At 40.0% G+C, this 9,079-nt stretch overlaps 1 non-coding gene across 1 annotated transcript; it reads right to left on the reverse strand.

The window, feature by feature from the left end:
• Window positions 1-1,875: 1,875 nt before the first annotated feature.
• On the reverse strand, window positions 1,876-1,949 carry Trnas-cga (transfer RNA serine (anticodon CGA)). The gene has a single exon. It is a non-coding gene; the product is annotated as a tRNA-Ser (tRNA).
• Between the last annotated feature and the right edge of the window lie 7,130 nt (window positions 1,950-9,079).

The raw sequence follows: 9,079 nt of genomic DNA on the forward strand, positions 1-9,079 counted from the left end.
ACGGAATTTATTGTGGGACATCGTGGAATATTTCTGCTAGAGACTCTATAGTTTCATGAAGTCCCGATAGATGGCGGCGCTGTACTTAGCCTTCAAAATCGCGTCTGTAACAGAGGTGTGTTCCAAGCAGACAGCTGTCATTGGGTTTCTTTTGGCGGAAAACCACAGCATCACACATATTCATAGGCGCTTGCAGAATGTTTACGGAGACCTGACAGTGAACAAAAACACGATGAGTCGTTGCGTGAGGCATCTGTCATCACGGCAACAAGGTCAGACAAACCTGTCCGATATCCCGCGTGCTGGAACTGCCGCACAGACCTGTGGAACTGAAGAAACGACTGAGCGTATGTAAAAATGCAAACAAACTTCTCCTTCTCCATAACAACGCAAGGTCTTACATAAGTTTGCACACCTGAGAGGCGCCCACAAAATTTCATTGGACTGTTCTTCCTGATCCACCCTACAGCCCAGATCTTGAACCTTCTGTCTTTCATGTTTCGTCCGATGATGGACGCACTCTTTGGGGAGCAGTATGTGGATGATGGAGAGGTCATTGATGCAGCAAGACATTGGTTATGACGTCGTCCAGTAATGTGGTACCGAGGTGGCATACTAGCCCTTCCAGTAATGTGATGTAAGGCTGTCACATTGAGCAGAGATTATGTTGAATAACAATTTTTGTAGCTAAGAGTGTGGAATAATATTGTTTATTGGAATTCTGAATGAAATCAACCCGCTTTCAGCAAAAAATGTGTACTCTTACTTATTGAACATCCCTTGTATAACGGGCAGGTATCTACAATGCAAAAAGAAGGCGCCTAGGCTCAGGGGCAAGCAAGGAGAGACAGACAATCACTAGGCGTCCATTGGTGGCCACAGCTGGCAACCCACTGACGCACGCATCACATACCAATCTGCAGCTATGGTATAAACACATATGGAAAGAACAAGGATTCATGTAAGTGGATTCTTAAGATGGTCAACTTCAAATGCGGAACAGTACTTCACCGTTGTTATTCTCCAGATACCAGCATTGTGCGACATGATTTATTATCTTCATAGCCCTCATCATGAGTGACACTTCGTCTGTAGCTTCCAACTTCTCTAGGTGTTGTAGTGGAAGACATTGATGGGCTAGCAATTATTCGTCAGTCATTATTCATTCTGTATATTGTCAGTGACACATAACAAACATTAGCAACACGTAGCACTGTGGCATCACGTATCGATACCACCCTTCAAGTGTTAAACGGGCAGCAGAATAGCAAGTTTCCAGCTTACACCAACAGCAATTATTTTGTTAGTTACTTTCATATTCCATGAATCATTTTGCACGATAAATCGTCAAGTGTGGAATGAGTCATTTTACATTCATACTGCACATTAATTTGTACATCTATTTGTACTCTAAACAGCACTGTATAACTATTTTTCCCCAAAATGAAAACAAGATATAAATATTGAGTTAGCAATTCCTAATCACCAGCTTTTACACATTACAAACATACAATTCTTCTATCGAATAGAAGGAGTTGTCAAGGAGCAACTTTTTCAATTTATTTTCAAATTTTATCTTGCTGTCTGCTAGACATTTTATATCAGTGGGTAAGTGGTCATACATTTTTGTTACAGCGTTGTGAACCCCTTTCTGTGCTAAAGACAACCTTAATGTTGAGTAATGGAAGTCATTTTTCCTTCTAGTATTGTAATTATGTACCTCATTGTTCCTTTTGAACTGTAGTGGATTATTTGCACCAAACGTCATGAGGGTATAAATCTACTGTGAAGCAGTATTCAGAATTTCAGAATGAGATTTTCACTCTGCAGCGGAGTGTGCGCTGATATGAAACTTCCTGGCAGATTAAAACTGTGTGCGCCGACCGAGACTCGAACTCGGGACCTTTGCCTTTCGCGGGCAAGTGCTCTACCAACTGAGCTACCGAAGCACGACTTCTGTAAAGTTTGGAAGGTAGGAGACGAGATACTGGCAGAAGTAAAGCTGTGAGGGCCGGGCGTGAGTCGTGCTTCAGTAGCTCAGTTGGTAGAGCACTTGCCCGCGAAAAGCAAAGGTCCCGAGTTCGAGTCTCGGTCGGCGCACACAGTTTTAATCTGCCAGGAAGTTTCAGTATTCAGAGTGTCCAACTCCTTAAAAAAATGTCTACAAGATGATCATGGGTTAGCACCACATATCATTCTTACAGCACGGTTTTGGGCAATGAAGACCTTCCTAGTTGTGCGGAATCTGGTGGACCCAACAGAGTGCGCCTGTTGAGCCGCAGGAACAACACAGCCCTCTCCTGCTAAGAGCCACAGCTACAGGAAGCTACGCAGACGCTGCCTAGTCACAGATCTTTCACCATCGTTACTGCTGTTGTAATAGCAGGACTTTGTTTCTTGCTGCACTCTTTGTACTGAGTCTTTGTTCGTGTAGAGAAATACGAGGGTCGGTCAAAAAGTAATGCCTCCCATTTTTTTTCTACTTAAAGAAATTAAGTTAAGTGAAAAATTTGAATTTGGCGCCATTCCTCAAACCTTCTTCTGCAATCCACTGCAGTAGTAACTTTCTGTGTCAACAGGTGGCAGCACAGCAGAAGTTTGTAAGATGGCCGACATCGATGTTCGTTTGCGACAGCGTTGTGTGATTGAATTCTTGAATGCAGAAGGTGAAACACCCATACGCATTCATGAAAGACTGAAGAAGGTGTATGGTGTTGTGACAGTGGATGTCAGCACTGTTAGACGATGGGTTCGTCGTTGTAAGGAAGCTGAAGGGCAAACACCATTGACTGACGAAAAGCGGAGCGGCAGGCCGGTGAGTGCAGTGACTCCACACAACATTCAGCAAGTTGATGACATCATTCGTGGTGACCGTCGGGTGACTGCAGATGAAGTGTGTCGCATTATTTCTCTTAGTAAAGGCAGTGTGATCACGATTATTAAACAATTGGGGTACTCAAAAGTTTGTGCACGGTGGGTTCCAAGAATGTTAACCGATCAGAATAAAGAGGCAAGGAAAACAATAGCCTCCCAACACTTGCAGCGCTTCCGTTTGGAGGGAGATGAGTTTCTGAAAAAAATTGTGACCGGGGACGAAACATGGGTGCATTTTTTTGAACCCGAATCAAAGAGGCAGTCAATGGAGTGGCGTCACACAAGCTCGCCGAGGAAGAAAAAATTCAAAACTGTGCGATCGGCAGGGAAAGTTATGGCAACAGTTTTCTGGGATACAGAGGGTGTGATTCTGGTTGATTTTTTGGAGCAGGGATGCACAATAAATTCTGTTCAATACGTCACAACCCTCAAAAAACTTAAAGCACGTCTTCAGCGAGTTCGCCCAACAAAATCAATGGCAGATGTTCTTCTTTTGCATGACAATGCAAGACCACACACCAGTCGTCACACCTCTGACGAGATTGTCAAAATTGGATGGGAAGTTTTGCCTCATCCCCCATACAGCCCTGACCTGGCACCATCAGACTTCCATCTGTTCGGGCCACTAAAAGAAGCTCATCGTGGGATTCATTTTGAAGATGAGGAGGCCGTCAAAACATCCGTGCGTCAATGGCTTAGGAAGCAGAGCTGTGATTTTTACCGTGCTGGGATACATGCCCTTGTTCAAAGATGGACCAAAACTGTAGAGATGGGCGGAGATTACATTGAAAAATGACAAAATGATCCTCAATGTTGTGGTTTTCAACCTATGTAATTGCATTTAAATTTCCTGACAATTAAACGTAGAAAAAAAAATAGGAGGCATTACTTTTTGACTGACCCTCGTACAAGTTAAGTAAATCTTCTGTTTGTTGTGTTACTAATTCACTAATCATTTCTGCTCCTGTCCAACCTTACTACGATGACAGTCACTGCACCATTCTGTAGCCTACCTCTTGTTGCCAGTGCGTACGAAGTCGTACACAACACGCACTGCTACTAATATACCACTACTGTTAGATCGCTGAAGCTGGCAGCAACTGTAAACAAAGGGCGGTCGAGACCAGAAGTTTTGGGTTTACACGAAGAATACTGTGGGCGTAAGAATCCTCCTTCTTTCCGTAATCGTACTGTAGACTAAGTTTTTTTTAAAAAACGAATGTTGTAGGTTAATATTGCCAGATTTTGCTAACCATTAATTTATCGCCTTATTATGCGTAAAATCTTTACTCGTGGTCTCGACTTTTAATGGTCCTATCTGAATATTTTACACGAGTTAAAGCAAACTGCATAAACCTTGAAAGCGCAAGACACCTCGGAAAGTGAGGCCATAGTCAGTGGCCACACCTTACTCAGCTTCTGGCTTCAGGAGATTTTATTTCATAATATTTGAGTGAAAGTATTATGAAAAATACTTTTCCAAGGCTACACTAACCTTTATTTCAGTTTTGGACTGAAAAAGTTGAAATTAGCTGTGAAAAAACATTTAAGTGATAGTTTTGAAATAGCAATACAGAGATTATCCTTGTGAACAAGACAAAGCTTAAACACCATGGAAGTAAAGAGAAGGGGAGATGGCGGCCATAGAGTAGAAATATCTCTGGAGTGAGCATTGCGTTCTGCGCATATTGTCAACATTAAACTGGAATTGTCACGTGATCTAGAGACGACGTCGATTGTTTAGCGCCAATTCGCGTCCGCCATCAGGTGACGTCACGTCTCGTCACTTAACATCAAAATATTCTACAATACCTTTCGAATGAAGGCATTCGCACAGGTCGTCAATGGAACGTCACGTCATTTCACGGTACGTCAAGGTTTCTCGGGAAGAAAATTTTGACGGTACCAGTCTGTTAAAATCTTAACCTATTTTCGCCGCGCTCATTCTCCTTATAAAATTGGCTTTTGTACTGTTGTATCTTCATAATTATTTTTTTATAATAGCGCTTTGTTTTAGTGACAAATTGGAGATATTCCATGACGGCTGGGATTTGTTTTCCACTTTCTTACACAACTGAGGTCGTATATCTGAAGGCGAAAAGTTATTTAGGTTTTGCGATAACACAACGGCGCTGACGCCCACGTTATATATGTATAAGAACGTAAGTAGACGAAGCAAATTCCACCACATGACGTTTTAAGCAAAAAAGTCAGCTTTAATGAAGGAGTAAAATACAGTTGTTTACGACGTTATTAATTACGTAAGAAATAACATAATGGTTAAGTTTAACAGGCTTCATTAATTCGTTCGAAGCTTTCTTTGATGTGTTTGAATGTACATATTTTCCCTAGCAAATAATTGTCGATGTTTTGAAACATTGTCTCACTTCTCAGTAATTTACCAAACATAATTGATCAAGAACAGAGGTTATAAAGTTTGCTTCGGCCATTGACAAATTTTGTCGTTGTTAGCTCTTCAGTTCAGATACTATACTCTAACATTTTATACATATTATGGATGGTGACTCAAAACCCCAATTTCGCCGTTCACTACTGTGTTAAGCGACTCGACGAGATGTGACATGAAAGACATTGTAAATACATGCTGACGTGAAGCTCCTGTGACGTAATGCTCGTTCAGTTTGCTCTTCAAATCTAAGAGCCCAATTTCTTTCAAATATCAGACGTAAACTGCTATGGTGCCTGCAAAACGCCTATACTAAATTCACAGCACTTACTAAGGGAATCTGTCTTTACTAGCGATATGACAACATTCAAAATTTATAGGAAAATGTCGGACAAATCTACGGCGTCCCGAGATCACGTGATCATTGTGGCAACGTATGCTGACAACACAAAATCAATTCTGCGCTTCTGAATGCTCACTCCAGAGATATTTCTACTCTATGATGGCGGTACAGACCCTGTACATTGTTTCAAGCCGGCGCCGCCATGTTAGATGCCTCAAAACATTGAATAAGAGATATTCTTTACACTGAGGTCATTTACGAGTGAGTGCTTTTTGTTCGTAATTTCTTCGTGTGCACGCGACAGCTATTTTAAATAGTAAATATTACGGTGCTTATGCTAATAACACACTGACAGGAAGGCATTTTCAAACGGTTTTTGTGGTCTTAAATGATCCAGTAATACAAACACATTTGCCGTTCTAAATATAATTTTATTTTTGTTTACACATTTCAAATAACCAAGAAGACAATGATCTGATGTGAAAAGGATGCATCCATAACTCATTTAAATCCGCTGTCTTTTGTATTTGCTTCGATAGGTGATAAAGCGAGAACTCTGAAAACCACACTTACTTACGTATTGGCACTGAATCTTACTCATTACATACTCAGCTTTCAACTCACATGCGCAACGTATTTAATGTTCACGTTTGCAAACAAGTTACCCACGTTTTGTCTCTTAGCTCTTACATGTGTGCAATGACGAAAAAAGTAAGAGTGGTCATTCTTTAAAGGTCGAAGGAACAGACTGCATGGAGGTATACATCTATGCAGAAACGAGTTCTTGTTTTATTATCCTGTCAGTGCGTCAATGTCATCGTAGTTTACGCCACGTCTCACTTTGAAATGTGAACAATATCGATCAATTTTCGTGACGAAGTACCCCAGTACCGAGATGTGTTCAGTATCAGACAAAACAGCAAAAAATGTTAAATTCATTTTGCAAAACGTGTTCCAGCATTTCAATAAGTGTCACCAAAGGCAGTTCTGATGGTATTATTTACTCATCCATCATAGCAGAAGATCAAATTTGGTAGAATGTACTACTTGCAGATACAATCACGAACACAAGCGTGCATAATGACAGACGTTATGTATAATTATGAAGAGTGCACGAGAGTAATGATCAGATTCCATCAAAATACAAAATTTAGTTCATATTGCCATCTTATAGAGGAATGGAAGTACTATAAGGCGGCAAGGTTTTTCCTTTGTAAAAACGATCGAAGTACTCGTAAAGCTGTGCTTAAGTTTTGAGGTACTCGAGAAAGCGATCAAAGTCCACTTGGTACTGTGAAAGAACAATCAAGATCCTTTTTAACTTACATCTTTGTGTCACCCTTTTATGTCTTATCTAAAAATGAGAGAAGACAAATTGTTTATTTTAACAAAAAACAAATCAGACACTCAGTGTGTAATACAAGAAGTCCCACAAGGTTCTGTGCTTGGGACCTAGCTTTTCATAATTTATATAAATTATTTGTCGAATATGATGCTATGTAAGTCCATACTATATGCAGACGACACCACCTTTGTTGCAGATGATAGTGCCTTGGATACGCTCAGGCAGAAAAATGCAGAACAACTCAGAACATCCAACATATTGTTCCGAGAAAATGAATTAGAAATTAACTGCTCTAAAACTGTAAATATTCTTTTCAGCCTATGTAACAACAACTGCAGTGCTCTAGTTAAGATTTGTAGCATTCGTCTTGACTCAAAATTAATTTGGTTAACATGCACTAACTATGTATGCTAAAAGTTAGCTGAAGTCACATATCTGCTAAATAAACTGAGGACTTGTGTGATGGATAAGCTACTGCTGAACTCCTTTTACACCTTTTTTCGCATCCACTTCACAAATGCAGTAGTGTTATGGAGCAAAACTAATTTTTATTTGGCGGGAAAATATCATTAGGTGCATTGCTGGAGTAAGAAACCATGTATCATGGGCAGAATACTTCAAAGAGCTCAAAATACTGACAGTTGCATCACTTTTTATTCTCAGTTGTTTGATGTATATCAAGAAGAACCAAGAGAGCCATAAACTATTAGAGTCTATACATAACCATGGCACACATCAAAGGCAGATGATGGAGATCCCAGTTACTAGGCTTAAAAACCCCCAAAATAGTTACATGTACATAGAGATACCATTATTTAATTTGTTACCACCTACAGCACCAAGTCTATCACTGAATGTCTTCAGAAACACTACAAACAGGTGGCTTGAACAAAAAGCCTTCTATACGATTGAAGAATTTAAAATATGCAATAAAAATGATCTACTCTCCTAAAGCTGCTCTATGATATAACCACTACATTACTTGAGATATTCTGAAAATGTTATTGTATCATCCTGTTGTGTTTTATTTTTATAATTCATTTATACTTAATGATTAACCTGCATCAAGCATATCTCATTCATATTTTTTAAAATATTTTTTCAGCATATGTTTTGTGTTACACATACTGTTTCTCCTTTCGTCATTCTTCATGACATATTTATATTTAATGATAACTGAATGTGTCCAGTATAAACCATGTATATATTCGTTCAAAATGTTAGAAACTTATGACTTACTATTTAGCTATGCAATATAAGTAAAATGATGATATCAATTGTGTGGAAAATACTTAAAGATGAATTAATAAATCAAATCAAATGCAAATCACTAATCAAAGCCTAGCCATCGCTTCTTTCACACTTGTTCAAAAATGCACACAGGGACATTTTTCTGTCTCTACACCGTTTTACTTTCATTACCAACAGCGTGCTGGCCATACAATATAAACAAAGTTGTGCACTTGTTTTATCCCTAGCACTGCACGCAACGCAACTAAGTTTAGCGACAACAAACAAAGGGCATCTTATGCTTTCTCTTCCGTTTGCCCCAGTCAAAATGCTTATTCATAGCTAGAAGTCAAAGATTATGCACATAAGCGAACACCCTCTGCATTGAATATGAATGTGCATTCGGATGTGTTCGTTCAGTATAATGGGGCCTTTAAACTTCCACCAACTTTTACTGTAGCAGGAGCTTCTGTGCTGCCAAAGCCATGTACTTCGACCGTGACGTGGGTCCCTTCTGCGTCAAAGTTGTATTGTTGTAAAATGTGTGCCATTCATTGTAGATTCCCTGATAGGGCATTTCTGGCGCGGTTTTCCAACCGGCGGCCATCGCGCTGCCCTCCATCCGGCAATCTTGTCTCAATTAAAAAACGATTTATTCCATCATTCAGCCGCGATAACTGCTGCGTCCCACTTCGCCAGACGATAGTTATATTGTGACTAACTGTTCCTGGCCACGCTGTGGCTCACAATGAGAGGTCCCCAGCAGTGGGGTCGAATTTTTGAAACCATACGGTTATGCAGGAACCATACATCCTGGTGAGTCCTCATATGAGAAAAACGGACGAAAGAAATTTCGGAATTTTGTATGACGTTTAGTAAC

The sequence above is a fragment of the Schistocerca nitens genome, chromosome 9 (assembly GCF_023898315.1).
Source record: "Schistocerca nitens isolate TAMUIC-IGC-003100 chromosome 9, iqSchNite1.1, whole genome shotgun sequence".
NCBI classification, from domain to species: domain Eukaryota; kingdom Metazoa; phylum Arthropoda; class Insecta; order Orthoptera; family Acrididae; genus Schistocerca; species Schistocerca nitens.